Here is an 8,205-nt window from a genome sequence, read left to right on the forward strand (position 1 = left end):
TGATAGGATTTCCTTTATTTTCATGGCCAAATGATATTTTATTATATATATTATATTAATTATATATAAAATATATGCACATCATATGAGTTATACATATTATATATACTTATACATGTATACCTATATATGTATATATGTATTATGTATATCTATATTATATACAATATTAACTATATATTATATAAAATTATATTAATTGATGTGTTATATATGTATTTATTATATATCACATTTTCTTTTTCCATTCATTCATTGATAGATACTTAAGTTGTTTCCATGTCTTGGCCATTATAAATAATGTTACAGTAAACATGGGGGTGGCAATATCTTTTCAAGATAGTGATTTTGTTTCCCTCATATAAATTCAAAAGTAAAATTGTTGGATTACATGGTAGTGCTATTTTTAAATTTTTGAGAAACCTCTGTACTATTTTCCATATTATCTGCATAAATTTACATTTCTACCAACAGTGCACAAGGATTTCCTTTTCTCCATATCCTTGCCAACATTTGTTATTTCTTATTTTTTAATATTAGCCATTCCAACAGGTGGAAAGTTACATCTCATTGTGATTTTGATTTGCACTTCCCTAATGATTAGTTATGTTGAGCACCTTTGCATGTACCTGATGGTCATTTATATGTCTTCTTTGGAAAAATGTCTATTCAGTTCTTTCACCCATTTTTTAAAAATATTAAATGCTTGATGTATTTGCATGTCATATTTGCACAAGGGTCATGTTAATCCTCTTTGTATCATTTCAATTTTAGTATATGTGCTGAAGTGAGCACTCTTCTTCCTATTTTTTAATTACATTGTTTTTGCTTTTTTGTCTATTGAGTAGTATGAGTTGTTTACATATTTTTGATATTAACCACTTATCAGATACAGGATTTGCAAATATTTTCTCCAATTCTACAGGTTGCCTTGCATTTTGTTCATGGCTCTTAAGCATTTATTTAAAAGAAAATGTAACTCTTTATAGCAAGGACACATAATCAAATTATTATAAAGGCCATTAATTTTTAGGAGTTTTTCAGTTACCCAAATAACAATTAACAAATACTTCAGCTCATTTCAAATGACGCTATTTAATATAATATGACTTTATGTAAAGTAGTTCAAAATGGGTTGGCAAAATTGACTTCTGCCAATCTTTAATTCCATCAAAATTACATTTTTATTACGAAAAGAATTGTGTAATTTGACAATAGGATTTAAAGTTCTTAAAAATTAAGATTCATTTTACATTGTGATTTTCAATAATTTCAGTCATATTTCTATTTTTTTGGCCTTTCTAACCTCTGAGACCATCTTTGGTTTGATTAACTTCCTACTCGACTTCATAGTGCTGATATCAGGGTTATCAGGAAAAAATAGGGGGAAAAAAACCCCTGTGACTATTTAATACAATCTATGAGTGCATTTGTGTATTTTCTTAGGTACCATACTCTGATACTTAGAATTTTCATGATCCTTAGAGAAGAACTGGATATATTCCTGATTCAATGCAAACAATAGGAAAGAATGAGAGTGTGTTCCCAAATTTATAATATTCAGCAACATCATGCATTCAAATTAGAATCTAAAGAGGATTTTACAGAACATATGTTGGCTCCCACATTAACTTAGATGACCTTATCATTTATGTGATGGTAAAATATCTTATAATCCAATCAGATTTAAAATGTTATTAATGAAACCCTTTATTAACTTAATCTGGGTGAAACACAATACTTTTTTAGAATCTAGGATACTTTTGTTTTTTGCTTCCAAGTGAAAAGTTATTCAACATCACTTGTTATTAAAAACTTACAATTAAAACAACACTGATAAAACATTACATACCTATTAAAATTGCAACGAACCAAAACTAAAAACAAAAACCTGGCAATGCCATTCTGGAGAAGATGTGAAGTTATAGGAGCTCTCATTCATTGCTGACAGGAATGTGCAATGATACAACCACCATGGAAGACAGTTTGACACTTTCTTACAATATTAAACATAGTATTGCCGCACGTTTTAGCAATCATATTTCTAAGTAATTACAAACTGGCTTGAAAACTTATGTCTACACAATAGCATACACCCAAATGTTTATTGAAACTTTGTTCATAATTAACCAAAACTAAAAGCAACCAAGATTCCTTCAATGAGTAAATGGGTAAATAAACTGTGATGGAAGGCAGGATATGAGAAAATAACTTAAATGTATTACAAATATAAAAAACCATCTCACTTGAAGGCAGTACAGAAATATTGTGCTGACATAAGTAACTTTGGAAATGAGTGCATTTTGTAAGTCTATGGGCAAAAGGGATTACAGTCTAGTTAATGAAGTTCATTCCCACAGAGCTATGAATTAACAATTCTGAAACTATTATATACATATCTGGAATTTAACAGGAAATTTAAGTTGGTGATAAGAACTGGATTTCTCACTCTTGTAGTGAGAGGTTATAGACCAGGAACAAGAAGAGACTAAAATGACCTATGAGTAATGAATTAGAGTGGATACATCAGTATGAACTTGTATTTAGCTTATTTGTAAGAAATTAATTACAAATAGATATATTTTAAAATATGTGTATACATGCAGGTTGTCATACACGCATCTAAATCCTTGCTATGTCACTGAAAAGGCCTAGCATCATTGATACCCAATAGTAACAAGTGTAACTAGCATCCGGGTTTTGTCTTCTAATGTCATTATCCAAAAAAGGAACTAGGTCGCTTTGGAGAAACGACTTATTCTGGGACTAGATGGGTATCCAAAAGATAATCCTGGATCATTTTGTAGTGTTAAAAAGGGAAGGTGCTCCAAAGAACAACAACAACAAAAACCCCACATACACACAATGATGAAGATATATCAAACAGACACAGGATCTAACTGAAAGATCTCCCAATGGACAAAGCTGGAAAAAAAAATTGAGGAAAGAAATAAAGAAATTATTATTGGATTATAACCCACAATATAAATCTATAAATGTCCCTGAGATCTTACTGATATAAATAATTGAATAAACTTAATAAATGTAAGAGAATAGACAAGTGTCCAGTGAAAAAAGAATTCTGAATAATTTATGTAGATAATCTTCCCCAAATGAGGTGTAGAAATACTCCCCATTCCTTAAGTCTCTCTTCCAAGGAGCACAGTATAGAAAGAGAAAAAAAAAAAGATTAACTTTACTATGGAGAAACCTACAAATACTTCTTCAGCCCAGATGATCAAAGCTAATTTTAAATTTAGAAATACCTTTCTAATATAAGATGTTAATAATAGAGAAAACTAGGTGTGGGATATGAGGAAACTATCTTCATTATCTTTGCAATAATTCTGTAAACTGTTTTAAAATAAAACTGCTCTAAAATTTGAAAACTTACTAAAATGGCCCAAGATACTCCTACTTAATGTAGCAATTTCTTATTGAATTTCTACTATGCAAAAATTTGATGAAAATCCAAAACTGTATATTTTCCAAAACTTTTGAATCATAATAAAACAAGAAAGGATAAGTTTATTTCAAATTTATAAAATTGACATATGATTTTTTTCAAGTTGCTGACAGATTCCACACCTGAATATCTCTTAAAGTATTTTGGAGATCTAAAATCAAAAAATTTTCTAAATTTATTAAAGATTATGCTGATGGTGTTCCCATTTAACTCTTTTGACTCTAAGTAGAAATAAAAAGGTAATTCACATGAACTCAGTCTCAACAGGTGCCTTTCATTGCATAAATAACAGGTGATAACTAGGTTTTGTGGATTTAAACATAAACCAAAAGTTCCCAACAAATAAAATTCCAGGGCCAGATGGCTTTACAGGTGAATTCTACCAAACATTTGAAGAAGAGTTAATATCTATTCTCCTTAAACTGGTCCAAAAAATAGAAAAGGAAGGAAAACTTCTAATTCATTCTATGAAGCCAACTGTACCCTGACACCAAAACCAGATAAAGACTCCAATAAAAAAAGAACTGCAGGCCAATATCCCTGATGAACATGGATGCAAAAATTCTCAATAAAATACTAGCAGATTGAATCCAATAATACATGAAAAAAAAATCTTTCACCATGAACAAGTGGAATTTATTCCTGGGTTGAAAGAGTGATTCAATATTCACAAATCAATAAACATGATACATTAATAAAAGAAAGGATAAGAACCATATTACCCTTTCCTTCCAATAGAAGCAGAAAAAGAATTTGACAAAGTACAACATCCATTAATGATAAAAATCCTCAACAAAGCATGTTTACAGGAAACACACCCGAACATAATAATGACCGTATATGAAAATCCATAGCTAACATCATCCTCAAAAGGAAAAATTTGATAGCTTTCTCCCTCAGATCAGGAAAAAAAGCAAAGATGTCTATTCTCACCATTTTTATTCAAAATAGTACTGGAAGTCGTAGCCACAGCAATCAGAAAACAAAAAGAAATAAAAAGCATCCAAATTGGTAAGGAAGAAACCAAACTTTCACTATTTGCAGATGACATGATAGTATATATAGAAAATCTGGAAGACTCCACCAAAAAACTACTAGAAATGATACATGAATTTGGTAAAATTGTAGGTTACAAAATCAATGTATATAACTCTGTTACATTTCTACACACCAATAATGAAGGGGCAGAAAGAGAAATTTTTAAAAATCCCATTTACAATTGCACCCTAAATAATAGATACCAAGAAATAAACTTACCATGAGAGGTGAAAGAACTGTACTCTGAAAAGTATAAAACACTGATGAAAGAAATTAAAGATGAAACAAAGAAATGGAATGACATTTTATGCTCATGGATTGGAAAAACCAATATTGTTATAACATCTATACCACCCAAAACAATTTATACGTTTAATGCAATCCGTATCAAACACCAACAGTATTTCTTCACAGAGCTAGAAGAAACAACCTTAAAATTTGCATGGGTGCACAGAAGACCTCACATAGCCAAAGCAATCTTGAAGAAGAAAAGCAGGGGGGGTTCCGGAAGATGGCGGCGTAGGAGGACGCGGGGCTCACAGCGCGTCCTGCCGATTACTTAGATTCCACCTACACCTGCCTAAAGAACCCAGAAAACGGCCAGAGGATTAGCAGAACGGAGTCTCCGGAGTCAAGCGCAGACCAGAGGCCCACGGAAGAGGGTAGGAAGGGCGGCGAGGCGGTGCGCGCTCCACGGACTGGCGGGAGGGAGCCGGGGCGGAGGGGCGGCTCGCCGGCCAAGCAGAGCCCCCGAGTCGGGCTGGCAAAAGCGGAGGGGCCGGACAGACTGTGTTCTGACAGCAAGCGCGACTTAGCGTCTGGGAGGTCATAAGCTAACAGCTCTGCGCAGAAAGCGGGAAGGCTGGAGGACAAAGGGAGGGAGAGCTGCTGAGCCCCCGGACGGCAGAGCTCAGCTTGGCGGGGAACAAAGGCGCCAGCGCCATCTCCCCCGCCCATCCCCCAGCCAAAATCCCAAAGGGAACCAGTTCCTGCCAGGGAACTTGCTCGCTCCGCGCAAACACCCAACTCTGTGCTTCTGCGGAGCCAAACCTCCGGCAGCGGATCTGACTCCCTCCTGCTGCCACAGGGCCCCTCCTGAAGTGGATCAACTAAGGAGAAGCGAGCTAAGCCTGCCCCTCCAGCCCCCGTGCACCTTGCCTACCCACCCCAGCTAATACGTCAGATCCCCAGCACCACAAGCCTGGCAGTGTGCAAGTAGCCCAGACGGGCCACGCCACCCCACAGTGAATCCCGCCCCTAGGAGAGGGGAAGAGAAGGCACACACCAGTCTGACTGTGGCCCCAGCAGTGGGCTGGGGGCAGACATCGGGTCGGACTGCGGCCCCGCCCACTAACTCCAGTTATACACCACAGCACAGGGGAAGTGCCCTGCAGGTCCTCACCACGCCAGGGACTCTCCAAAATGACCAAACGGAAGAATTCCCCTCAGAAGAATCTCCAGGAAATAACAACAGCTAATGAACTGATCAAAAAGGATTTAAATAATATAACAGAAAGTGAATTTAGAATAATAGTCATAAAATTAATCGCTGGGCTTGAAAACAGTATACAGGACAGCAGAGAATCTCTTGCCACAAAGATCGAGGGACTAAGGAACAGTCACGAGGAGTTGAAAAACGCTTTAAATGAATTGCAAAACAAAATGGAATCCACGATGGCTCGGCTTGAAGAGGCAGAGGAGAGAATAGGTGAACTAGAAGATAAAGTTATGGAGAAAGAGGAAGCTGAAAGAAAGAGAGATAAAAAAATCCAGGAGTATGAGGGGAAAATTAGAGAACTAAGTGATACACTAAAAAAAAATAATATACGCATAATTGGTATCCCAGAGGAGGAAGAGAGAGGGAAGGGTGCTGAAGGGGTACTTGAACAAATTATAGCTGAGAACTTCCCTGAACTGGGGAAGGAAAAAGGCATTGAAATCCAAGAGGCACAGAGAACACCCTTCAGACGTAACTTGAATCGATCTTCTGCACGACATATCATAGTGAAACTGGCAAAATACAAGGATAAAGAGAAAATTCTGAAAGCAGCAAGGGATAAACGTGCCCTCACATATAAAGGGAGACCTATAAGACTCGTGACTGATCTCTCCTTTGAAACTTGGCAGGCCAGAAAGGCTTGGCACGATATCTTCAGTGTGCTAAACAGAAAAAATATGCAGCCGAGAATCCTTTATCCAGCAAGTCTGTCATTTAGAATAGAAGGAGAGATAAAGGTCTTCCCAAACAAACAAAAACTGAAGGAATTTGTCACCACGAAACCAGCCCTACAAGAGATCCTAAGGGGGATCCTGTGAGACAAAGTACCAGAGACATCACTACAAGCATAAAACATACAGACATCACAATGACTCTAAACCCATATCTTTCTATAATAACACTGAATGTAAATGGATTAAATGCGCCAACTAAAAGACATAGGGTATCAGAATGGATAAAAAAACAAGACCCATCTATTTGCTGTCTACAAGAGACTCATTTTAGATCTGAGGACACCTTTAGATTGAGAGTGAGGGGATGGAGAACTATTTATCATGCTCCTGGAAGCCAAAAGAAAGCTGGAGTAGCCATACTTATATCAGACAAACTAGACTTTAAATTAAAGGCTGTAACAAGAGATGAAGAAGGGCATTATATAATAATCACAGGGTCTATCCACCAGGAAGAGCTAACTATTATAAATGTCTATGCGCCAAATACCCGAGCCCCCAGATATATAAAACAATTACTCATAAACATAAGCAACCTTATTGATAAGAATGTGGTCATTGCAGGGGACTTTAACACCCCACTTACAGAAATGGATAGATCATCTAGACACACAGTCAATAAAGAAACAAGGGCCCTGAATGATACATTGGATCAGATGGACTTGACAGATATATTTAGAACTCTGCATCCCAAAGCAACAGAATATACTTTCTTCTCGAGTGCACATGGAACATTCTCCAAGATAGATCATATACTGGGTCACAAAACAGCCCTTCATAAGTTTACAAGAATTGAAATTATACCATGCATACTTTCAGACCACAATGCTATGAAGCTTGAAATCAACCACAGGAAAAAGTCTGGAAAACCTCCAAAAGCATGGAGGTTAAAGAACACCCTACTAACGAATGAGTGGGTCAACCAGGCAATTAGAGAAGAAATTAAAACATATATGGAAACAAACGAAAATGAAAATACAACAATCCAAACGCTTTGGGATGCAGCGAAGGCAGTCCTGAGAGGAAAATACATTGCAATCCAGGCCTATCTTAAGAAACAAGAAAAATCCCAAATACAAAATCTAACAGCACACCTAAAGGAAATAGAAGCAGAACAGCAAAGGCAGCCTAAACCCAGCAGAAGAAGAGAAATAATAAAGATCAGAGCAGAAATAAACAATATAGAATCTAAAAAAACTGTAGAGCAGATCAACGAAACCAAGAGTTGGTTTTTTAAAAAAATAAACAAAATTGACAAACCTCTAGCCAGGCTTCTCAAAAAGAAAAGGGAGATGACCCAAATAGATAAAATCATGAATGAAAATGGAATGATTACAACCAATCCCTCAGAGATACAAACAATTATCAGGGAATACTATGAAAAATTATATGCCAGCAAATTGGACAACCTGGAAGAAATGGACAAATTTCTAAACACCCACACTCTTCCAAAACTCAATCAGGAGGAAATA

General features: G+C 36.1%; 1 non-coding gene across 1 annotated transcript; it reads right to left on the bottom strand.

Moving 5' to 3' along the window:
* Positions 1-691: 691 nt before the first annotated feature.
* Positions 692-795, bottom strand: LOC122240624. Its single transcript, XR_006220403.1, has one exon. It is a non-coding gene; the product is annotated as a U6 spliceosomal RNA (small nuclear RNA).
* Between the last annotated feature and the right edge of the window lie 7,410 nt (positions 796-8,205).

Source organism: Panthera tigris, chromosome B4 (assembly GCF_018350195.1).
Source record: "Panthera tigris isolate Pti1 chromosome B4, P.tigris_Pti1_mat1.1, whole genome shotgun sequence".
Lineage (NCBI taxonomy): Eukaryota > Metazoa > Chordata > Mammalia > Carnivora > Felidae > Panthera > Panthera tigris.